Source organism: Triticum urartu, chromosome 3, assembly GCF_003073215.2.
Source record: "Triticum urartu cultivar G1812 chromosome 3, Tu2.1, whole genome shotgun sequence".
NCBI lineage: Eukaryota > Viridiplantae > Streptophyta > Magnoliopsida > Poales > Poaceae > Triticum > Triticum urartu.
This window is the reverse complement of record NC_053024.1, coordinates 277,043,392-277,068,944: the sequence shown is the minus strand read 5'-3', so window position 1 is coordinate 277,068,944 and position 25,553 is coordinate 277,043,392. Positions and strand designations below refer to the sequence as shown.

Sequence of the window (25,553 nt, the reverse complement as noted above, 5' to 3'; positions counted from 1 at the left end):
ATTTCCCGAATTTTTTATCTCTTGAAACAATCGGCGGAATCACTTTCCAGACGAGATCAACAACTTGAAAATTCTTCAACTTAACTTTCTTATTGTAAGCTCTCACAACCCTCAACTTGTCTCTCTCTATGGATTTCAAAGTGGCCAAACGTTTATCGGCAACCTCATCAATATTGTCCATTATCAAGTTATAAAAGTCCACTGCCGATAAATCATTTTGTTTGGCTATTCTCAAAGCATTCAAATTTACTTCCACTGGTAAAACAGCCTCTTGACCATATACTAGCTCAAATGGAGTAACCTTCGTAGCACCATGCCTTGAAATTCTATGTGCCCACAAAGCTTCAGATAACAACTCATGCCATCTCCTTGGATTATCCTCAATATTTTTCTTGATGAGTTTGATTAGAATTTTATTGCTAGACTCGGCTTGTCCATTGGCTTGGGCATAATATGGAGAGGAATTGAGCAACTTTATGTTATAAGATTCGGCAAATCCTCTGACTTGGTGTGACATGAAAGATGAGCCTTGATTTGTAGTCAATGTTTGAGGAATGCCGAATCTATGAATAATGTGCTCGGTTATGAATTTAATTACCTCTGTATGTGTCATTTTCTTGAGAGGTATTGCTTCAGACCATTTAGTGAAATAATAGGTTGCTACCAATATGAACCGATGCCCCTTTGAGGAAGACGGATGAATTTGTCCAATAAAGTCTAACCCCCATCCTCTGAAAGGCCACAGCTTGATAATGGGATGTAACATAGCAGCAGGAGCCAACTGAATATCACCAAACTTTTGACAAGCTTCACATCCTTTATAATATTTGAAGCAATCATTAATCATAGTCGGCCAATAAAACCCAACACATCGTAGTTACCATTTCATCTTGGGAGCCGACTGATGAATGCCACAAATACCTTCATGGACCTCTCCCATAGCAATTCTCGCTTGGTCCTCATCCAAGCACTTTAAAAGAACATCATCGACCGTTCGGCGATAGAGACCATCATCTCTCATTGTGTATTTGAAAGCCATACGCCGAACAGCCCTGTCCACCCTTCTACGAGGATCACACAAATAATCAATGATGGGTTTCCTCCAGTCTTGATTTTCTCCTGTATTGAATATTTCATTAGCGGCCGAAACGGTGGGCTCCGGTTCGGCCTCCCCTATGTTGGCAAGATTAGACATCGGCTTTTCAGAAATATGAAACATGCCATGATCAACATGATAGCCGGATGCTTGTTGTGCCAACTCATTTGCTTTCCAATTGTCATGTCTAGATATATGAGCAATGCTAAAATAATCCAAAGTAGAAATTATATCTAGACATTTATCAAGATAGACATTAAGTGATTCCTCAAAACATTGAAAGACTTTGGATATTTGCTGCACTACTAATAATGAATCACCATAAGCCTCAATATGTGTAACACCTATAGCAAGTAACATCTCCAGGCCGAATAATAATGCTTCATATTCGGCTTGATTGTTTGTACAAAAATATTCTAAGCGACAAGAGGCTTCAAAAACAGCACCATGAGGGGATATGTAAACAATACCAACACCTTGGCCATTGCTACAAACTGAACCATCAAAATATAATCTCCATGGTACTAGTGAGACAAGGTTTATATCAACATCATGCTTGTCATCAATCCGACGTTCAACAATAAAATTAGCAACGATTTGGCCTTTCATGGATTTTAGAGATTCATAAGCCAAATCATATTCAATCAACGCATAAGCCCACTTGCCAATTCTACCACTAAGAATTGGTCTATGCAACATGTATTTAATGACATCGGTCTGACAAGCTACTATGCAAGAACTCGGGACAAAATAATGTCTCAATTTTGTGCAAGCATAATATAAACATAGACATAATTTTTCAATAAATGTATACCTTGTCCCGGCCTCCAATAAACGGCGGCTCAAATAAGTGATGGCATGCTCTTTTCCTTCGGTTTCTTGAGTCAGAACAGCACCAATAACTCCTTCCTCTGCTGCAATGTAAAGCCTGAAGGGTTCCCTATGCTTGGGTGCTTTCATCACTAGAGGAGTGCACAAATAAGTCTTGATCATATTAAATGCTTCTTGCTGTTTTTTCCCCCAAGTGAAATCAGTGTCATTCTTTAACCGAAGGATAGGTGTAAACGCATCAACCTTCCCTAACAGATTAGCTATGAACCTCCTCAAGTAATTGACCTTGCCAAGGAACTTTTGCATATCTCTCTTGCATATTGGAGCCTCCACTTTTGGTATGGCTTCTATCTTTTTGGGATCAGTCTCTATGCCATCTTCATGAATAATGAAACCCAAAAACTTACTAGCTGACACACTGAATGCACACTTCAAAGGATTCATCTTCAGTCCATACTTTTTCATTCTTTCAAAAGCTAAACGCAAATCGGCCAAGTGAGATTCAAAAGCATCCGATTTGACAACAATATCATCAATATAGACCTCAAGTATGACACCGAGTAAATCATGAAAAATTAAATTCATAGCCCTTTGATACGCGGCGTCGGCATTCTTTAATCCAAAGGTCATCACCGTCCACTCAAATAAACCAAGGAAACCGGGGCATCGAAAAGCTGTTTTGGACATGTCCCCTTCGGCCATAAAAATCTGGTTATACCCCGCATTACCATCAAGAAAGCTAATGGCCTTATGTCTAGAAGCATCATTAATAAGCATATCGGCTATTGGCATAGGATACTCATCTTTAGGTGTGGCTCTATTCAAATCTCTGAAATCAATGCACACCCTCAACTTGCCGGAGCCTTTCTTCTCTACTGGTACAATGTTAGAAATCCACTCGGCATACCTGCAAGGCCTAATAAAATTAGCTTTAAGCAAATGACCGATCTCTTCCTTGATCCGGTCATACGTTTTTGGATTAAACTTTCTGGCCGATTGTTTGTATGGTCTAAAACCGGCCTTTATAGGTAACCGATGCTCCACTAGCTCTCGGCTTAAACCTGGCATTTCATGGTATTCCCATGCAAAGCAACAAACATATTCTTTCAACAGCTCGATCAACTTAGCCTTATGATCGGCTCTTAAATTTTCGTTTACAAATGTTGGCATAGGAATTGAACCATCTCCTATATCTATCTCTTCTAATGGATCGGCTGATGTAAAACCTTGTCCTAATTTATCCATATCATCTAACTCTTCTATGGACTCGTACATATCGTTTTCATTGGAGCGATATTCTACAAGACGCTTTTGTAACCACTCTGAGTTAGGATCCATTTAAATACATCATACCTGGGAGCCGATTATCGCCAACCGGCTTTAAAGAAACGGGCACGAAAGCACTTTTTGTGGCGCTAAGAAAATCCAATTCTGACAAGTCGCGCCCCGTCAAACAAGTAGCATTGGGATGTTGCCAATCCACCGATGCATCGGCCAAATCAACACAAGCCGAATTATCCGCATGAATGACTTCTACTTCATCATCAATCCATTGAATTAAAAACTGGTGCAGAGTAGATGGCACGCATTGGTTTGCATGAACCCAATCGCGGCCTAATATCACATTGTAGTTACCTTGCACCTCGGCGACAAAGAATGCGGTAGCCAAAGTTTTGCTTCCCACCGTAAGCTCCACATACATTACACCTTTGGCTTCAGTTTTCTCTTTGCCTTCAAATCCATTAAGCACCATGTTGGTCTTTATTAAATCTTCATCACGCAGCCCCAATTTTTTGAAGACCGAATATGGCATAAGATTCACCACAGCACCACCATCGACAAGCATTCTATCAACCGACGATCCATTAATATGACCTTTAAGGAACAATGGCTTCAAGTGCGTCACTGGTTCTTTTGGCTTATCGAATATAGCATTTTTAGGACCAAAATCTAGCTGAGCTACTTCCCCTTCTTCATCTATAGCACGAAATTCAGCGGGTAAGTAATACACCATATTAATATCCATGCATTCATGAACCGGTGTAGACTCATAATCAAGCATTTCATCTCCTTCCGCAAGCATGTCCACTGACTCCAAAATATCTCCAAGGGAAGAGGAAGTAGTAGGCAAAGTGGACGATGTAATAGTAGCTACATCGTCCTCCGTTGGTGGTGTAGGTGTTGCTATGATCAACGCAGAAGCTGCCATGTTTTCCTTTTGCTTTGGCCTCCAAACTTGTTTTGTGGGTACCATGGGACGGCTTTCATTGAGTAATTTATCCCTTAGCTTTTCTTCTTCTTGTTCCTCCATCTCATGACTCCTCATGCGCTGCAATCTCATTTTTTGCGCCTTGGTCAGACCGGAAGGACACCACTTAGGCTGAGTATATTTTGGATCCCTTGACTTGGCCTTGCTTGTGCTAGCTTCATGATCATTAGCCATGAGACCCTGCTGGGCAGCAGCCACATCTTTATTAGAATCAGCCGGATTATCAACAATAATCGGCTCTTTGATTATTAATTCTTTAGTGCCTATCATAATAGTTTCACCACTAGTACTCTTCTCCTTTTGCTTGCTAGGCTCTGAAATTTCAGCACTTGGTGATTTGGCATGCCACACTTGTATACTGACCCTTTTTTTATTATCTTGCATTGGCCGACTGACACCATTGTTCAAACGGCCTTGTGTGGGATAAGAAAGCCTCTCATGAACGGGCCTCCTTGGTTCTGCCCACCCCGGATGAAAAGCATAAGGGGCCATTGGGGGCTGCCCCCATCCTCCATTAAAACCACCTATGTAGTATGGTGCATAGGGGGGTGGCGCCATCCATGGTCCCGGTGCCCATGACCCATATGGCCTTGCATGATGCCGAAATTCTTCCCGAGGAGGTGACCTTGAGCGCTACAAATTTGATGACTGGTTAGAGCTAGAACTGGCCGCTTGATTGGCATACTTGGACAACAACATATCAAAAGTTGGCTTGATTTTCTTGCGCTGTACTTTAGCTTCATTTGTCTTCCACTTGCCAACCTCTGGACTCTTGGGTTTAACAAATTTGACATGAGTGTTCTCTTGCACTTGTGGTTGCCCCCCCCCCCCGAGTGTAGGATTCTTGATGGTGATCTTGATTATCTCCTTGCCATCGGGTTGCTTATCAAGCACAACTTGTCTCCCCAAGACCTTGTCGCTCCCCTTATCTTTCCTGGGCTCACTAATGACAATATTATTCTTATTAGCTGATTCGGCTATGCTGGGCCGAATTACCATCTTCTTCCCCTCCAAATCCATGGTGTTCATTGGGAAAGGCTGCTTATCAACTTGCATCTCAGAAAAATTCAATTGTCCGTCATTAATGGTCGATTTTATCTGTCGTCGAAAAACATTACAATCATTAGTAGCATGAGAAAAATAATTATGATACTTGCAATAAGCACGCCGTTTCGGCTCTTCAAACGGCGGTAAAGTATGAGATATTCTAATAATCTTTGCTTGCAATAAAGCATCAAATATTCTATCACACTTAGCAATGTTGAAAGTAAATTTCATCTCCTCATCACGATTCTTATGAATCGGCTTTAAATCATTGCAAGTAAATGGTTTGGCCTTAGATGGCCAAACAAATTCAGCAGCATAAATATCACCCTCATCGTCCGAGTGGTCACTACCATACTCAACCATATTCATCTTAGGACGATCAGTTTTATATCTATGCACCTCTTTAAGATCTTTGCTTCGGCTTTCTTGAGCCAAAGACCTTTGCAAGACTTGGTTGATAATTAAAAACTCATGTCCTTCTACCCTTTCTCTAATGTGAGTTCTCAAACCACTAAGCACAAGATCAGCTAAATCTCTCTCGGTTATCAACAAACTATAGCACCGGTTTTTTGTATCTCTAAATCTCTTGACGTAATCGGAGACCGATTCGTCATGATTTTGTCTAACCGATGTAAGATGTGACAACTTAAGCTCATTATCACCACTATAAAAATGATCATGAAACTTTTGTTCCAAGTGAAACCATGTAGTAACAGAACCGGGTGGTAATGCAGAAAACCATGAGAAAGCAGTACCGGTTAAAGATCAAGGAAAATAGCGTATTCTCCACTCATCTCGTGAACTTGCCTCACCTAATTGTGCCAAGTACTGACTAACATGCTCCCAGGTGGTTTTTGTGCCCTCTCCATTAAACTTAACAAAATCTGGAATTTTATATCCTAGAGGGCATTGAATTGCATCAAAGTATTCTAGATATGGCTTTTGGTAAATACGGTTCCTTGGTAACTCAACTCCAAAATTCTCTCGGAGCATCTTAGCCATCTCCCCTCTAATATTAGCTAGACCACCATCCACGATGGACGATGAAGCTTGTGGTAGTAGCATAGGAGGAGTAGGGTTAGTAGTTGCAGGTGTGATTTGTGGCATGTATGCCGAATTGTAATTCGGCAGTGATCTAACAGTGTTTGCTCTTGTAGGTAGGGTTTGGTTCGGTGTCACCACCGAACTTGGCATACTCATGATAGGATTAATGGGTGCAGCAACAATTTGATTTGTGGGGTTAGGATAAAAATTCATCGGCACCGGAGGCGCCGATGAAATAGGCAAAGTTGGACTAGGGATTTCTGCAGTAACACGCACACCAACATTACCACTAGATGATTGAGGCATACTATTTTTAGCATTAAGAAAATTTGGTATAAGAGATTATTGCTATCAGTAATGTGACTATCAATTTCAAACCATACCTCGGGAGAGAAGGTATTACTTACAGAGGGTTTAACATGTTCATCATGAAGAGGAGGGAACTTGATTTCTCCAACCAGAGTGATATTGCCTTGGCGATCCTTCTTGAACTTAGCAAGGAACTCCTGCATCTCCTTCTCTTCACGCGCCTTCTTGTACTCCTCATAAGCTGGGCGATGTTCCTCCGGTAACTCCTCAAAATTGGGCTTGATTATGTTATCGGCGTTGATTTCCGAGGGCTTGGGAATCTTATTGTTGCCAGACATGATGGATGATGATGATGCTTGATCTTTTCCCCAGCGGAGTCGCCAAAAAGTGTGTTCGCACACGAACACGTCACATGTACCCTCGATGCTGGGGGTGATGCACCGCAGCTCACGTCGAAGGAGTCTCACCGGAAGCGCGATTCGCAAGTCGACCGGCGAGAGCTTTTGAGGACCCGAAACCCCACACTCCCGGGAGGGACCCCGTCGAGGAGTGCGGCAGCTATGGGCTGCCCTAGGTCGGTCCAACCGCCCCTAGAGCCTCGGGATTTGCAGCTCTCCAACACGAAGAACGACGAAGAACGAGGAAGCAAGAACGGGGGAGAGACAAACTGTAGATGAAAAAGTAGTAGTTTTGTTTTTTGCGATTGTGTGTTGTTCAATCGGCCGTCACGTCACATCTATTTATGAGGCGGCTGGACTTTCCGTACAAGAAAAGGACTAAAAATTCCGTCCAAAACATCAAAAACCCTAACCTAACTCGGACAGGAATCTTTGGCAATTTCCAGATAAATCTCGGTCTCACCGATTGGTTTGCTTCGGTCCCACCGAGTGAACGTGGCCAACTCTCTGTAACCTTCTGTAATTTACGGATCAATCTTGGTCTCACCAATTGGTTTGCTTCGGTCCTACCGAGTCAACATTGCCAACTTTCTGGTAAATTTTCGGACAAACTCGGTCTCACCGATCAAATCAACTCGGTCGGTCCGAAATGACTCTGTAGCTTCTGTTTCTGACCTTGTTTTGCCTCCACGAGTTGCATACGACCTCGGATTAAGACGATATTTTTTATCAAAATCAATCGTTTCGACGAGACGAAGACAATTCATGTAGATCATTTTTCCATATGAGGCAGTCCTGGGGGTGTAATTAGCCGAATAGTGTTCTGAATACAAAATCTTGGTATTTCGAATACAACTTCGGCCTTCGAGATAAGATCGGATGGCGATGGCCTAAACTTCAAAGATGTTCATATGGACAATACGAAACTTTTTTATGTAGATCACTTCTCCATTTGAAGCCATATTATTTAAATTCTTGATCGTGCCAAAATCTGGTGTCAACAAGATCTATTCCACCTAAGCACGATATTAATGAGTCTCTCAAAGCTATGAGAGTTTTCATTGATGAGTGCAAAGAAAGAACCGCTAGGATGCATGCTAAGAAAGATTGATTTGTGAAAGCGTGTTCTTCTAGTTTCCATGAAAATAAAGATGAAGATCTAAAAGTTATTGATGTGTCCCCTATTAAATCTTTGTTTTGCAATATGAATTTTGATAATGATGGGACTGAATATGATGCACCTTTACCTAGAAGGCGTTCCAAAAATTCGGAGTCTTTAGATCTTGATGCTAAAATTGTTAAAAGTGGGATTAAAGAGGTCAAAACTTTAAATATCAATGAACCCACTATTTTGGATTTCAAAGAATTTAATTATGATAATTGCTCTTTGATAGATTGTATTTCCTTGTTGCAATCCGTGCTAAATTCTCCTCATTCTTATAGTCAAAATAAAGCTTTTACTAAGCATATCGTTGATGCTTTGATGCAATCTTATGAAGAAAAACTTGAGTTGGATGTTTCTATCCCTAGAAGACTTTATGATGAGTGGGAACCTACAATAAAAATTAAAATTAAAGGTCATGAGTGCTATGCTTTGTGTGATTTGGGTGCTAGTGTTTCCACGATTCCAAAGACTTTGTGTGATTTGCTAGGTTTCCGTGATTTTGATGATTGCTCTTTAAATTTGCACCTTGCGGATTCCACTATTAAGAAACCTATGGGAAGAATTAATGATGTTCTTATTGTTGCAAATAGGAATTATGTACCCGTATATTTTATTGTTCTTGATATAGATTGCAATCCTTCATGTCCTATTATTCTTGTTAGACCTTTCCTGAGAACGATTGGTGCAATTATTGATATGAAGGAAGGGAATATTAGATTCCAATTTCCGTTAAGGAAAGGCATGGAACACTTCCCTAGAAAGAAAATTAAATTACCATATGAATCTATTATGAGAGCCACTTATGGATTGCCTACCAAAGATGGCAATACCTAGATCTATCTTCGCTTTTATGCCTAGCTAGGGGCGTTAAACGATAGCGCTTGTTGGGAGGCAACCCAATTTTATTTTTATTCCTTGCTTTTTGCTCCTGTTTAGTAATAAATAATTTATCTAGCCTCTGTTTTGGTTGCGTTTTTTGTGTTTAATTAGTGTTTGTGCCAAGTAGAAGCGTTGGGAAGACTTGGGGAAAGTCTTTTCGATCTTGCTGTAAAAAAACAGAAACTTTAGCGCTCACGAGAATTGCTGCCATTTTTATTTGGAAAGTGCTATTTAGTTAATTCTTTTTGAAGATGATTAATAGATAAATTCCTCACGTCCAGCAATTTATTTTAGAATTGTTCGGGTTCCAGAACTTGTGTTAGCTACAGATTACTACAGACTGTTCTGTTTTTGACAGATTCTGCTTTTAGTTTGTTGTTTTCTTATTTTGATGAATCTATGGCTAGTAAAATATTTTATAAAACATATAGAAGTTGGAATACAGTAGGCTTAACACCACTATAAATAAATAATGAGTTCATTACAGTACCTTGATGTGGTGTTTTGTTTTCTTTCGCTAACGGAGCTCACGAGATTTTCTATTTTGAGTTTTGTGTTGTGAAGTTTTCAAGTTTTGGGTAAAAGATTTGATGGATTATGGAACAAGGAGTGGCAAGAGCCTAAGCTTGGGGATTCCCATGGAACCCCAAGATAATCTAAGGACACCAAAAAGCCAAAGCTTGGGGATGCCCCGGAAGGCGTCCCCTCTTTCGTCTACTTCCACCGGTAACTTTACTTGGAGCTATATTTTTATTCACCACATGATATGTGTTTTGCTTGGAGCGTCTTGTATTATTTGAGTCTTTATTTGTTAGTTTTCCACAATAATATTTGATGTACACACATTTTGAGAGAAACACACATGATTTGAAAATTATTAGAATACTCTATGTGCTTCACTTATATCTTTTGAGTTATATAGTTTTTGCTCTAGTACTTCACTTATATCTTTTAGAGCACGGTGGTGGATTTGTTTTATAGAAACTATTATTCTCCCATGCTTCACTTACATTATTTTGAGAGTCTTAAACAGCATGGCAATTTACTTAAACTGGGAAATTAATCCTAATAAGCTAGGCATTCAAGATTATTAAAAGAAATTCTTATGAGTGTGCTGAATACTAAGAGAAGTTTGATACTTGATAATTGTTTTGAGATATGGAGATGGTGATATTAGAGTCATGCTAGTTGAGTAGTTTTGAATTTGAGAAATACTTGTGTTAAAGTTTGTGATTCCTGTAGCATGCACGTATGGTGAACCGTTATGTGATGATGAGGACATCAATACCATTGTTACACCCACAGCCCCTGCTGCTATACATACTGGACCAATTACTAGAGCTCGCGCACGCCAATTGAATTATCAGGTACTTTCGTTTCCTGGTAACGATTCTAATGTTCATGAGAATATGATGCTGCCTAAATTGGATACATTTGTTTTGCTTACAAATGAAGGGCCTAGCTTGGACAAGAACGATGAACCTTGGAGCAAGTTCAAGCATGGAGATGATGGCATGCGCAAGGGGAACAAGAACGGAGTTACAAGTGATGATTCTAGGACTCCGAAGCCACCATAATGAGTGCATGAAGCATAGGACGAAATATACAAGATGCCACTTCATAAATTTCGTCCAGAGGCTATTCTAGGTGCTGCGTCACCTTATTATTGGGCCAAGCCCATGTATTTTTGAAGTACTTAAGTATAGGCTGTTTTTAGAGTCCGTATGTGTGGGGAAACAAGAGTTAGGGTTGGTTTCGGACACCTCCACCAAGGGCCACGAAATTCCCCCTCTCTCCTCCATATATACAGCCCTTAGGGCATCGTTTAGACTTTGGGTTTTGTTTAGATTAAAAGTTCGCCATAGCTGCAACTTCGCGTACTTCATTTGTGTCCAACGACCAGACCAAGACGTCACAGAACCCCACCTTGATCAATAAAGCTTTCATCTTATATTCGCAATATCCAGATTGCAATCTCAGTTTCTTGCTTGTTCTTCGTTTGCTCGCAGGAAACAGGCCCTCATGGTCAGGTTGATCGTGCTCCGGCGTGGTCAATAACCCCTCGGAGTTGGTTTAGTGATTGCTAAGGCGCGACGTCCTCGCACATTCGTAGTCGGATCGTCAAAGTCGACTTCCTCTAAAACGATAGCCACCATCTCATCGAAAGACGGGACACCTTTGCCTCTATCAAGTGGTATCAGATTTCTAGGTTGCTCGGTGAGATTTTACAGTTTTTCGTAGTTTAGGTCGAGTCTATTCTTCATACCTATAGTCCACGAAAAAGCCAAAAAATTTAGGGTTAGGTCATCATATCTGAACCAATCTGAGCCTTTGCATAGTCTTTTTAGAGTTTTGCTTTGTTGAACGTTCCATCGTCATGTCGAGTTACTGGTCTTAGCGTCTAGTCCCTTAGAGTTTCGAGTTCTGTTCACAGGTTGTCACGCCGCCGCCGCACCATCGTCATCATCATTACCATATACCACCACCCCACCATATACATCGCTGCTGCCATATACCACCACCAATCCGAGTCCAGATATACCACCACAGTCCTAGTTCCACCAGATTCATCTCCGCCACCAGTCCGAGTCCAGTATTTATTGCTTTGTTTTCGAGTTCCAGATCACGCCATACTCCAAGTCGTGACAGAGTAGGACTCCCGAGATTACGTGCTACCCACAGAAGAAAAATAGTTCCAAAAAAAATCTGGCTAGGCAGTTTTTAGACCATTTGTAGACTTTTTCGAAAAAAATTGTTGCGGAGAAAAAAAAAGAGGAAAAAAGTGCCAAAAAAGTGAAAAAAAAGAAAAAAAATCAGAGTGTGCTCCTCCATTGTTTACATGCAGCGCCGTGATTTTGTTAGTGTTCTAGGCTCACGTCTCTAGCACAGTCTAGCCTAGGACCAGCACAGTACCGTCGTTGAGCGTTTATTCAACTTTGCATCTCTGAATTGATTATTGCTAACCCTTTTTGCTACCATATTATAAGCCTTCCCAGCTCCACATACATCTACGTCGTGCGTTTGACTCTCCCTAGTAATCGCTCTATCCAAGCTTTGAGAGTTTTGACTACGACGGTTGCCGATCACCGTCTGCTGCTGGGTAAGAACTGGTAAGAATTTGAGATTTGCTTGGCGGATTTGTGACACCACCACCACCTCTTGTTAGTAGTCTGTAGGATCATATTCTTGTGTGTTTCTATTGTTGCTAACCATGGCAGGATCACAAGCCGACGAGACTGACTGGGAGAACATGACGAATAAGGAGTTGCATGATAAATTTCAGCAAATGATGAGTGGACATGTGCAAGATGTGCTAAACAGATTTGAAGAGGCCATGGAGAAGATAGATGGCATGGAGAATACGTTCAAAACAAAGCTCGATAATAGGTTTAATGAATTGCTCGCGCGTCTTCCACCACCACCACCGACTGCACCTAATGCACCTCTACAACAACAACAACAATGACTACCTACACATCGCGAAAAAAGCCCTCCGCCGAGCGAGCCGTCTCCCTCTTGCACCTGGCCAAACTGTTGGTGCTGCTGTTGATACTTCTGTGGCTCCTGCTGCTGATGCGGAGGAGGATGATTTTGCTGGAGATTACGAGGATGAGGTTGATCAAAATCAGAACTATGTGCCACCACCAGCACAGCAACCACCAGGTCGTCCACATGCAAATAATGGCAATGGTAGGGCTCACCCTCAGGTACGAGATCATGACCATCTCCCTAAACTAAAATTGAATATTCCACCATTTGAGGGTAGATATGTTCCTGATATATATCTTACTCGGGAGTTAGAAACTGAACAACGATTAACATGTTTACAATATCCCGAGGAGAGACGTGTTCCTGCTGCTGTTTGTGCATTCACTAGTTTTGCATGTGTTTGGTGGTCTGAGCATTGTAGATTATATCCTATTCCAGCTACTTGGGCTGCTTTGAAAACTGCTATGCGTACTCGTTGGGTTCCACCATATTATCAACGTGAATTACTTCAAAAATTGCAGCGTTTAAGACAAGGAAAAAATTATGTAGAAGAATATTATCAGGAATTACAAACTGGCATGATTAGATGTGGTATTGTTGAGGAGAATGAAGCTATGCTTGCACGTTTTATGGGTGGATTAAATAGAGATATTCAGACCATTCGAGAGTATAAGGAGTATACTAATATCACTCGTTTATTCCATCTTGCTTGTAAAGCTGAACATGAAGTGCAGGATCGACAGGCATTGGCGCAAACTAACTTTTCTACAGGTCGATTTTCATCATGGACACCACGTGCATCCTCTACTTCCACTCCACCAGCACCTCCATCAGGTGCCACCTCCAGCCGTGATACAAGAAAGCAGGCACAACCACCACTATCTGCCAAGAGCACACCTGCCGGGCCTGCGCGGCGCTCTTCTTCTTACATGGCATCAACAGGGCACACAAGTGATATTATTTGTCGTCGTTGTAAGGGAAGAGGACATTTTGTGAGAGAATGCCAATCTCAGCACGTGATGGTTGCTACTGAGGATGGTGGGTATGAGTCCTCTAGTGACTATGATGAGGAGACTTTGGCTCTTATTACACGTGAAGAACACGATGGAGATGATTCTGATCATGAGACGCAATACATGGCTCCTGAAGATGCTGACAGGTATGAATGTTTAGTTGCTCAACGTGTTTTGAGTGTGCAGGTCACACAAGCTGAGCAAAATCAGAGGCATAATTTGTTCCATACAAAGGGAGTTGTGAAGGAACGTTATGTTCGCGTCATCATAGATGGAGGGAGCTGCAATAACTTGGCTAGCATAGAGATGGTGGAGAATCTACCTCTCACCACAAGACCACATCCACATCCTTACTACATCCAATGGTTCAATAACAGTGGCAAGGTTAAGGTCACACATACTGTTCGTGTGCATTTTAGTATCTCTACATATGCTGATTATGTTGATTGTGATGTGGTACCTATGCAAGCATGTTCCTTATTACTTGGTACACCATGGCAATTTGATAAAAATTCTATACACCTTGGTAGAAACAATCAGTATACTCTTGTTCATAAAGATAAAAATATTACTTTGCTTCCTATGACTCCTGAATCCATTTTGAAAGATGATATTAATAGAGCTAATAAAGCAAAACAGGAGAAAAATAAGAGTGAAAATAAGATTGTGGCAAAAGAATTTGAGCAACAAATGAAACCTAATAATAAACCATCTAGTGTTGCTTCTGAAATTAAATTGAAAAGTGCATGTTTACTTGCCACAAAATCTGATATTGACGAGCTAGATTTCAGCAAATCTGTTTGCTATGCTTTTGTGTGCAAAGAGGCATTATTTTCTTTCGAGGACGTGCCTTCCTCTTTGTCTCCTGCTGTCACTAACATTTTGCAGGAGTTCACTGACGTCTTTCCAGAAGACGTGCCACCGGGATTACCACCAATTCGAGGGATTGAGCATCAAATTGACTTAATTCCCGGTGCATCATTACCCAACCGTGCACCATACCTTACCAATCCAGAGGAGACGAAGGAGATTATGCGTCAAGTACAAGAACTGCTCGACAAAGGTTATATACACGAATCCCTTAGTCCTTGTACTGTTCCTATCATTTTAGTGTCGAAAAAGGATGGTACGTCACGTATGTGCGTTGATTGTAGAGGCATTAATAATATTACTATTCGTTATCGTCATCCTATTCCTAGGCTAGATGATATGCTTGATGAATTGAGTGGCTCTAATATTCTCCTAAGTTGATTTGCGTAGTGGATACCATCAAATTCGTATGAAATTGGGAGATGAATGGAAAACAGCATTTAAAACTAAGTTTGGATTATATGAGTGGTTAGTTATGCCTTTTGGGTTAACTAATGCACCTAGTACTTTCATGAGATTAATGAACGAAGTTTTACGTGCTTTCATTGGACGATTTGTGGTAGTTTACTTTGATGACATATTGATTTATAGCAAATCTTTGGAGGAACATTTGGAACATTTACATGTTGTTTTATTGCTCTACGTGATGCACGTTTGTTTGGTAACCTTGGAAAGTGCACCTTTCGCACCGACCGGGTATCTTTTCCTGGCTATGTTGTTACTCCATAGGGAATTGAAGTTGATAAAGCCATGATTGAAGCTATTGAGAGTTGGCCGCAGCCCAAAATGGTCACACAAGTGAGGAGTTTCCTTGGCCTCGCTGGTTTCTATAGGCGTTTTGTGAGAGATTTCAGCACCATTGCTGCACCTCTCAATGAGCTTACAAAGAAGGATGTGCCTTTTGTTTGGGGTACCGCACAGGAAGAAGCCTTCACGGTATTGAAAGATAAGTTGACACATGCTCCTTTACTCTAACTTCCTGATTTTAATAAGACTTTTGAGCTTGAATGTGATGCTAGTGGAATTGGATTACAAGGTGTGTTATTACAAGATGGCAAACCTGTTGCATACTTTTCTAAAAAACTGAGTGGGCCTAGTCTGAACTATTCTACTTATGATTAAGAATTATATGCTCTTGTTCGGACCTTAGAAACATGGCAACATTATTTATGGCCCAAGGAATTTGTTATACATTCTGATCATGAATCTTTGAAACACATTAAAAGTCAAGCAAAACTGAACCGTAGACACGCTAAATGGGTTGAATTCATTGAGACTTTCACTTATGTCATTAAACACAAGAAGGGTAAAGAAAATGTTATTGCTGATGCATTGTCTCGTCGTTATACTATGCTTTCACAACTTGACTTTAAAATATTTGGTTTGGAGACCATCAAAGATCAATATGTTCATGATGCTGAATTTAAAGATGTATTGCAGAATTGTAAGGAAGGGAGAACTTGGAACAAGTCCGTTCTTAACGATGGATTTGTGTTTCGTGCTAACAAGCTATGCATTCCAGCTAGCTCTTTTCGTCTTTTGTTGTTGCAGGAGGCGCATGGAGGAGGATTAATGGGACACTTTGGCGCCAAGAAGACGGAGGATATACTTGCTTCACATTTCTTTTGGCCAAAGATGAGACGGGATGTTGAGCGTTTTGTTGCTCGCTGCACTACATGTCAAAAAGCTAAGTCACGACTCAATCATCATGATTTATATATGCCTTTGCCTGTACCTAGTGTTCCTTGGGAGGATATATCTATGGACTTTGTTTTAGGTTTACCTCGAACAAAGAAGGGGAGGGATAGCATATTTGTTGTACTGGATAGGTTCTCGAAAATGGCACATTTTATACCATGTCATAAAAGCGATGATGCTGTTAATGTTGCTGATTTGTTCTTTCGTGAAATTTTTCGCTTGCATGGTGTGCCAAATACTATTGTTTTAGATCGTGATACTAAATTTCTTAGCCACTTTTGGAGATGTTTATGGGATAAGTTGGGGACTAAACTGCTTTTTAGTGCTACTTGTCACCCCCAAACTGATGGACAAACTGAAGTAGTCAATAGAACATTGTCTACTATGCTTAGGGCTGTTTTGAAGAATAATAAGAAAATGTGGGAAGAATGCTTGCCTCATATTGAATTTGCTTATAACCGTTCATTGCATTCTACTACTAAGATGTGCCCTTTTGAAATTGTGTATGGTTTCCTACCTCGTGCACCTATTGATTTGTTGCCTCTTCCATCTTCGGAGAAGGTTAATTTTGATGCTAAAGAACGTGCTAAATTGATTTTAAAAATGCATGAGTTAACTAAGGAAAACATTGAGCGTATGAATGCTAAATATAAAATTGCTGGAGATAAGGGTAGAAAACATGTTGTGTTTGCACCTTGAGATCTTGTTTGGTTACATTTGCGTAAGGATAGATTTCCTAATTTGCGCAAATCAAAGCTAATGCCACGTGCTGATGGTCCTTTTAAGGTGTTAGAGAAAATAAATGATAATGCATATAAACTTGAGCTGCCTGCGGATTTTTGGGGTTAGTCCCACTTTTAACATTGCAGATTTGAAGCGTTATTTGGGTGAGGACGATGAACTTTCGTCGAGGATGACTTCATTTCAAGAAGGGGAGGATGATGAGGACATCAATACCATTGTTACACCCACAGCCCTTGCTGCTATACATACTGGACCAATTACTAGAGCTTGCGCACGCCAATTGAATTATCAGGTACTTTCGTTTCTTGGTAACGATTCTAATGTTCATGAGAATATGATGCTGCCTAAATTGGATACATTTGTTTTGCTTACAAATGAAGGGCCTAGCTTGGACAAGAAAGATGAACCTTGGAGCAAGTTCAAGCATGGAGATGATGGCATGCGCAAGGGGAACAAGAACGGAGTTACAAGTGATGATTCCAGGACTCTAAAGCCACCATAATGAGTGCATGAAGCATGGGACGAAATATACAAGATGCCACTTCATAAATTTCGTCCAGAGGCTATTCTAGGTGCTGCGTCACCTTATTATTGGGCCAGGCCCATGTATTTTCGAAGTACTTAAGTATAGGCTGTTTTTAGAGTCCGTATGTGTGGGGAAACAAGAGTTAGGGTTGGTTTCGGACCCCTCCACCAAGGGCGACGAAATTCCCCCTCTCTCCTCCATATATACAGCCCTTAGGGCATCGTTTAGACTTTGGGTTTTGTTTAGATTAAAAGTTTGCCATAGCTGCAACTTCGCGTACTTCGTTTGTGTCCAACGACCAGACCAAGACGTCACAGAACCCCACCTTGATCAATAGAGCTTTCATCTTATATTCGCAATATGCAGATTGCAATCTCAGTTTCTTGCTTGTTCTTCATTTGCTCACAGGAAACAGGCACTCGTGGTCAGGTTGATCATGCTCCGGCGTGGTCAATAACCCCTCGGAGTTGTTTTAGCGATTGCTAAGGCGCGACGTCCTCGCACGTTCGTAGTCGGATCATCAAAGTCGACTTCCTCTAAAACGATAGCCACCATCTCATCGAAAGATGGGACACCTTTGCCTCTATCATGTGATGAAGTTGGAGCATGATTTATTTATTGATTATCTCCTTATGAGTGGCGGTCAGGGACGAGCGATGGTCTTTTCCTACCAATCTATCCCCCTAGGAGCATGCGCGTAATACTTTGTTTCGATAACTAATAGATTTTTGCAATAAGTATGTGAGTTCTTTATGACTAATGTTGAGTCCATAGATTATACGCACTCTCACCCTTCCACCATTGCTAGCCTCTCTAATAACGCGCACCTTTCGCCGGTATCATAAACCCACCATATACCTTCCTCAAAACAACCACCATACCTACCTATCATGGCATTTCCATAGCCATTCCGAGATATATTGCCATGCAACTTTCCACCGTTCTGTTTACTATGACACGTTCCGTCATTGTCATATTGCTTTGCATGATCGTGTAGTTGACATTGTATTTGTGGCAAAGCCACCGTTCATAATTCTTTCATACATGTCACTCATGCATCATTGCACATCCCGGCACATCGCCGGAGGCATTCACATAGAGTCATATTTTGTTCTAAGTATTGAGTTGTAATTGTTGAGTTCTAAGTAAATAAAAGTGTGATGATCATCATTTTTAGAGCATTGTCCCAAGTGAGGAAAGGATGATGGAGACTATGATTCCCCCACAAGTCAGGATGAGACTCCGGACTAAAAAAATGAGGCCATAAAAAAGAGAAAAGGCCCAAATAAAAAATGAGAGAAAAAGAGAGAAGGGACAATGCTACTATCCTTTTACCACACTTGTGCTTCAAAGTAGCACCATGATCTTCATGATAGAGAGTCTCCTATGATATCACTTTCATATACTAGTGGGAATTTTTCATCATAGAACTTGGCTTGTATATTCCAATGATGGGCTTCCTCAAAATGCCCTAGGTCTTCGTGAGCAAGCGAGTTGGATGCACACCCACTTAGTTCCTTTTGTTGAGCTTTCATATACTTATAGCTCTAGTGCATCCATTGCATGGCAATCCCTACTCATTCACATTGATATCTATTAATGGGCATCTACATAGCCCGTTAATATGCCTAGTTGATGTGAGACTATCTTCTCCCTTTTTGTCTTCTCCACAACCACCATTTTATTCCACATATAGTGCTATGTCCATGGCTCACGCTCATGTATTGCGTGAAGATTGAAAAAGTTTGAGAACACCAAAAGTATGAAACAATTGCTTGGCTTGTCATCGGGGTTGTGCATGATTTAAATACTTTGTGTGGTGAAGATAGAGCATAGCCAGACTATATGATTTTGTAGGGATAACTTTCTTTGGCCATGTTATTTTGAGAAGACATAATTGCTTAGTTAGTATGCTTGAAGTATTATTATTTCTATGTTAATATTAAACTTTTGTTTTGAATCTTTCGGATCTGAATATTCATACCACAATTAAGAGAATTACATTGAAATTATGCCAAGTAGCATTCCACATCAAAAAGTCTGTTTTTATCATTTACCTACTCGAGGACGAGCAGGAATTAAGCTTGGAGATGCTTGATACGTCTCCAACGTATATATAATTTTTGATTGTGCCATGTTATATTATATTCTGCTTTGGACATTATTGGGCTTTATTATACACTTTTATATTATTTTTGGGACTAACCTATTAACCGGAGGCCCAACCCAGAATTGTTGTTTTTTGCCTATTTCAGAGTTTCGCGGAAAAAGAATATCAAACAGAGTCCAAACGGAATGACACCTTCGGGAACGTGATTTTTGGAACGAACGTGATCCAGAGGACTTGGACCCTACGTCAAGAAAGCAACCAAGAAGGCACGAGGTAGGGGGCGTGCCTACCCCCCCCCCCCCCGAGGCACGCCCTCCACCCTTGTGGGGCCCACATTGCTCCACCGACGTACTTCTTCCTTCTATATATACCTACATACCCCCAAACTACCAGATACAGAGCCAAAAACCTAATTCCATCGCCGCAACCTTCTGTACCCGTGAGATCCCATATTGGGGCCTTTTCCGGAGCTCCGCCGGAGGGGGCATCGATCACGGAGGGCTTCTTCTCTCTGTTTGGACCTCGATACAATGTTCTCCCCCTCTCTTGTGGAGATATATTCGATGTAATCTTATTTTGCTGTGTGTTTGTTGAGACCGATGAATTGTGGGTTTATGATCAAGTTTATCTATGAACAATATTTGAATCTTCTCTGAATTCTTTTATGTATGATTGGTTATCTTTACAAGTCTCTTCGAATTATCAGTTTGGTTTGGCCTACTAGATTGATCTTTCTTGCAATGGGAGAAGTGCTTAGCTTTGGGTTCAATCTTGCGGTGTCCTTTCCCAGTGACAGTAGGGGCAGCAAGGCACGTATTGTAGTGTTGCCATCGAGGATAACAAGATGGGGTTTTATCATATTGCATGAGTTTATCCCTCTACATCATGTCATCTTGCTTAAAGCGTTACTCTGTTCTTTTGAACTTAATACTCTAGATGCATGCTGGATAGCGGTCGATGTGTGGAGTAATAGTAGTAGATGCAGGAAGGAGTTGGTCTACTTGTCTCGGATGTGATGCCTATATACATGATCATACCTAGATATTCTCATAACTATGCTCAATTATGTCAATTGCTCAACAGTAATTTGTTTACCCACCGTAATACTTATGCTCTCGAGAGAAGCCACTAGTGAAACCTATGCGCCCCCCCTGGTCTATTTTCTATCATATTAATCTTCCTTCAACAAGCTATTTCTTGCACCATTTTATTTTGCTTTATTTACTTTGCATCTTTATCAAAAAAATACCATAAATATTATCTTATCGTATCTATCAGATCTCACTTTCGCAAGTGACCGTGAAGGGATTGACAACCCCTTTATTGCGTTGGTTGCGAGGATTTTATTTGTTTGTGTAGGTGTGAGGGACTCGTGCGTGGCCTCCTACTGGATTGATACCTTGGTTCTCAAAAACTGAGGGAAATACTTACGCTACTTTGCTGCATCACCCTTTCCACTTCAAGGGAAAAACAACGCAGTGCTCAAAAGGTAGCAAGGAATAAATTCATCCTGAGTAGTGCTGATCTATTGAGCAAGTAATGAATGACGCTCCTTCTGAAGATCTTCATAACTCACTCTTGACTGCTCAAGATCTTGCTTTCTTTGAAGAAATTCATAAGAAAGCTTCTCATGATCAGATAGGAGAGTGTTATGATGAGCTTGAAGGGTGTCAAACTTAGACTGAAGTCTCTGAACACTATCAGCCAAAGCTTTCGACTGATCCATTTCTTCACCCAACATATCATCGTTTTTATCCAGCATGTATTGAACTTTTTCCAAAGCTCTTTGTTGTTTAGTGGCAAGGGAAGCAAGTTTGACATAACTGGGTCCAAATTCATCACCAGATTCATCATCACTTGACTCAGATAAGTAGCAATCAGTTACCTTGGCACCTTCCGCCGTAAGGCATGGTGCAGAGGATGATGATTCTTGATCGAAAGTCATAGCCTTGCGCGATTCCATGAATTCTTCGAACCAGGGTTCATGGTGAGATCGATGACCTTCATAGACCTCAGAGAGTCGGTCCCAGATGAGTTTTGCATGGCTGAGATGCATAACGTTCCTGAACTGATTTTGTGACAAGCTGGAACAGATGATGTCCTTCACCGTGAGGTTGAGAAGTGTGTATTTGTGAATATCATCAGCCTCCTCCATCTTGCATAGGTTAGTAAGACCAATCTCGGTGACGGTCCAGAGTTCGTTGTTCATCGCCATGAGGCGCTTCTTCATCATGGCCTTCCACTTGGGATAATCATGACCGTCAAAGATGGGGCAAGTCACAGTCTTCATTCCTGTGGTCGACATAACTAAAACTCCAGGCGGTTAAACCAAAATCACACAGAACAAGGGAGTACCTTGCTCTAATACCAATTGAAAGTGCGTTATATCAACTAGAGGGGGGTGAATAGGCGACTTGTATGAATTCTTCACTAAGGAATTTCAGGGTGAGGAAATTCCTGAGTGAAGAACTACTTGCAGCGGAATAAGTACTCAGAAGTAAACATAACAGAACATGAGCATGGTCTTCATGATGAAATGAAAACAAGCACAGAGTACAAAAAGCGTAAACACAGGATAAACAGAATGAAGACAAACAGACTGAAGAAATTGAGCTGAGGAAATAGAGAAAGTCTTCAGTCAAAGTCTTCAAATAGATATGAACAAGCACACAACACAGAAATGAGGAAATGGAAGGGTTGAGGAAATGGAACCAGTTAGCTCGGTGAAGACAATGATTTGGTAGACCTGTTCCAACTGTTGTGACAGTTGTACGTCTGGTTAGGGCGGCTAGGTATTTAAACCTGAGGACACACAGTCCCGGACACCCAATCCTGAACACGCAGCTCAGGACACTCAGTCCTCACTGTATTCCCCTTGAGCTAAGGTCACACAGACCTCGCCCAATTACTCGTGGTAAGTCTTCATGTGACTTCCAAACGCTCACAGACTCGGTAACTCGGCGATCCACAATTTCCTCTTGGATGCTCTAGACCATGATGCCTAACTGTCTGGAAGATGCACAGTCTTCAAAGGTAACAAGCGTCGGATCCACGCAGGATCAATCTCTTCAGCGATGCTCAATCACTTTGGGTTGGTAGGTGTTTGGGTTTGGGTTTTCCTCACTTGATGATTTTCACTGAAAGTCCTCGGAGGATGCGATGCTCTCAAATGACAAGTGTCAGTTTCTCTCGGAGCAGCCAACCAGCTAGTGGTTGGAGGGGGCGGCTATTTATAGCCTAGGGAACAGCCCGACATGATAAGACATAAATGCCCTTCAATGATATGACCATTAGGTGGGTAGATATTTTGGGACAGCTGGCGCATAGCACAGCAACGGTCGGAATTTTGAGTATCAAATTCCTCAGGGCTATCATGTTCCTCACAATGTAGGCAATCCGCACTGGCGAATTCCTAACTCCTCAGTCAGAACAAATTCCTCGGAGACAGAAGAACTTCGTCTTTGTCACTAAATAAATTGACTGAACTGTATGAGATTTCCAATGGCTTCACTCGAAGGGATTGGTAGGTGTAGGATTTGAGTTGAGCATCACTTGGAAAATTTTCCTTAGTATTTCCTCGACCCCCTTTAATAGTACGGTGTTTCCTATGACTCAAGAAAGAGAAAAAGAAACTACGAAAACAAAAGTCTTCACGCTTCATGTTCCTCGAATGGTTACACCAATTTATTCACTTTCAAAGTATTCATAAAGTCTTCATAAATACAAAGTCTTCAGTCGAAGAACTTCATTTTTAGGGGTCGACTTTGTTTGTAAATATCAAACTCCTCATATACTTATAGACCTGTGTACACTCACAAACGCATCAGTCCCTTAACCTATAAGTCTTCAATACACCAAAATCACTAAGGGGCACTAGATGCACTTACAAGGTGCTTGCCAATTACTTCCCGTTGGCCCTGAAACCCAATGTCATGTCTTGGTTGATGCACTTGCTGGCGGATTCCATCTCTTCTTGGTCAGATCTGTGCCACGAGTTCGTTGGTGCCTTCACTGGAGGCCACCAAGCTCATGGCCAGGCGAGTGATTTGCATATCATTCCCCAGAAGGAAGGAGAAAACATGTGCAAGTACATACAGAGGTTCAGTCGAGTGCAATACAGCATCCCAGATGTTCATCCGGCCGCCGTGATCAGCGCATTCCATCAAAATGTGCGTAACCACAAGATGCATGAAGAGCTGGCAATGAACAAGGTCAAGGACGTGGCCGAACTTTACGTTCTGGCCGATAGATGCACCCGGGCTGAAGAGGGAAGGAAGTACCCCCAGCGAAGACGCTGGTGCGCAAACCGACTCTACCGACGAAGACACCGCCGCCCAGACAAAGACGGCCCGGTGTCGCAACAGGAAACGCAAGGACAAGACCGTGCTTGCCATCGACGGATCCGGCGACACCAGCGCCGCCAAGAAGGCCAAGGCAGACGACCCCGGCAAGGAGATTGCCGGGTGCGCCGCTTGGCGGGCCTTGGCGGCTGCCGACAAGCCAGGGGGCTCTGAGAAGCAATACTGTAAGATCCACCGCACCAAGGGCCACGACCTCCAGAACTGCCGACAGGTCGAGCTGCTTGCCGAGAAGCAAAAGTCCGAGTATGAGAGGCGGGACAAGGAGAAGGGTCAGGATGGTGCCGAAGGATCCGACAAGAAGCGTGGTGGGCCAGGAGGCCGCCACGGCAAGGATAACCAACAAGAGAGGCCCGCTCGGGGCCGCGACAATAAGCAGGAAGACGATGATCATGACGAGGACGATGAGTCCGGCGAGCAGGAGTTTCAGAAGACTACGGAGGCCATGTGCGTCGATGGTGGCGCCTCGCTGCACACTTCTCACCGCCAGCTCAAGCAGTGGGCATGTGAGATTACAGTAGCAGAGCCATTGTTCGAAGCTCAGAAGCCACTGAAGTGGTCCAGCACGCCCCTCATCTTTGACGCCAAGGACCACCCTGACCGCATAACTGCGGTTGGGTGTTTGCCGTTGTTGGTCTCGCCAACGATATGCAACCTTGAGGTGAACAAGATGTTGTTTGACGGTGGGGCCGGCCTGGACTTGATCTCCCCCGTCATGATCAAAAGGCTGCAAATTCCTAATGGAGACCTCGAGGAAACGGGCACGTTTCAAGGGGTCAGTCCGGGAAGGAGCCAGCCGAAGGGGAAGGTCACATTGCTCGTGACGTTTGGAGGTGAGTTGAACTACAGGACAGAGAGCTTCGTCTTCGATGTGGCCGAGATCCCCTTGCCCTACAATGGGATCCTAGGCCGCCCGGCACTAGCCAAGTTCATGGCGGCGGCGCACTATGCCTACAACACGCTGAAGATGCCTGGCCGATGACCATCATCACCGTCCCCTTCGACAAGAAGGATGCGCTGATCTGCGCTAACCAACTCTATCGAGAAGCACTTGCAGCAGCTGCCGCCAAGGCACTTGCTCCTGCCGTCGAAGCCCCGAAAGGGAAGAATAAGACCAGCAAGACCTCTCGCACCCACTCCGGCAAGCGCACCTCTTCGGAGTGTTGTGCTACCGTCGAGGACGTGCCCGAGAGCTCTACCGGCAAGGGCAAGAAATTCAGAGCTGCACCACCAGAGACCAAGAGGGTGTCCATCAAGGAGGATGGCATGGGAGGGGCTTTCACCATAAGCTCCACCCTCGAAAACAAATAGTAAAGCGCGCTCGTCACTTTCCTGCGGGCGAATGTCGATGTGTTTGTGTGGCAAGCATCCGACATCCCCGGCGTTCCCAGGGAAGTGATTGAGCACCACCTTGCTGTTTGTCCCCATGTGCGACCCATCAAGCAGAAGGTCGGGAAGCAAGCTTTGGAACAACAGGAGTTCATCACAGAGGAGATCAGGAAATTGGAAGCGGCAGGTTTGGTGAGAGGAGTGCTCCATCCGCGTGGTTGGCCAATCCGGTGGTGGTGCGCAAGGCAAATGGGAAGTGGAGGTTGTGTGTTGACTACACAGATGTCCATAAGGCTTGTCCTAAGGACCCCTTCCCGTTGCCGCGCATTGACTAGATTGTTGACTCCATGGCTGGGTGTGATCTGTTGTCATTCCTCG

General features: G+C 42.5%; 1 pseudogene; it reads right to left on the bottom strand.

The window, feature by feature from the left end:
- The window catches only part of LOC125546807, a 154,643-nt pseudogene extending 132,865 nt beyond the window's left edge, over positions 1-21,778 (bottom strand).
- Between the last annotated feature and the right edge of the window lie 3,775 nt (positions 21,779-25,553).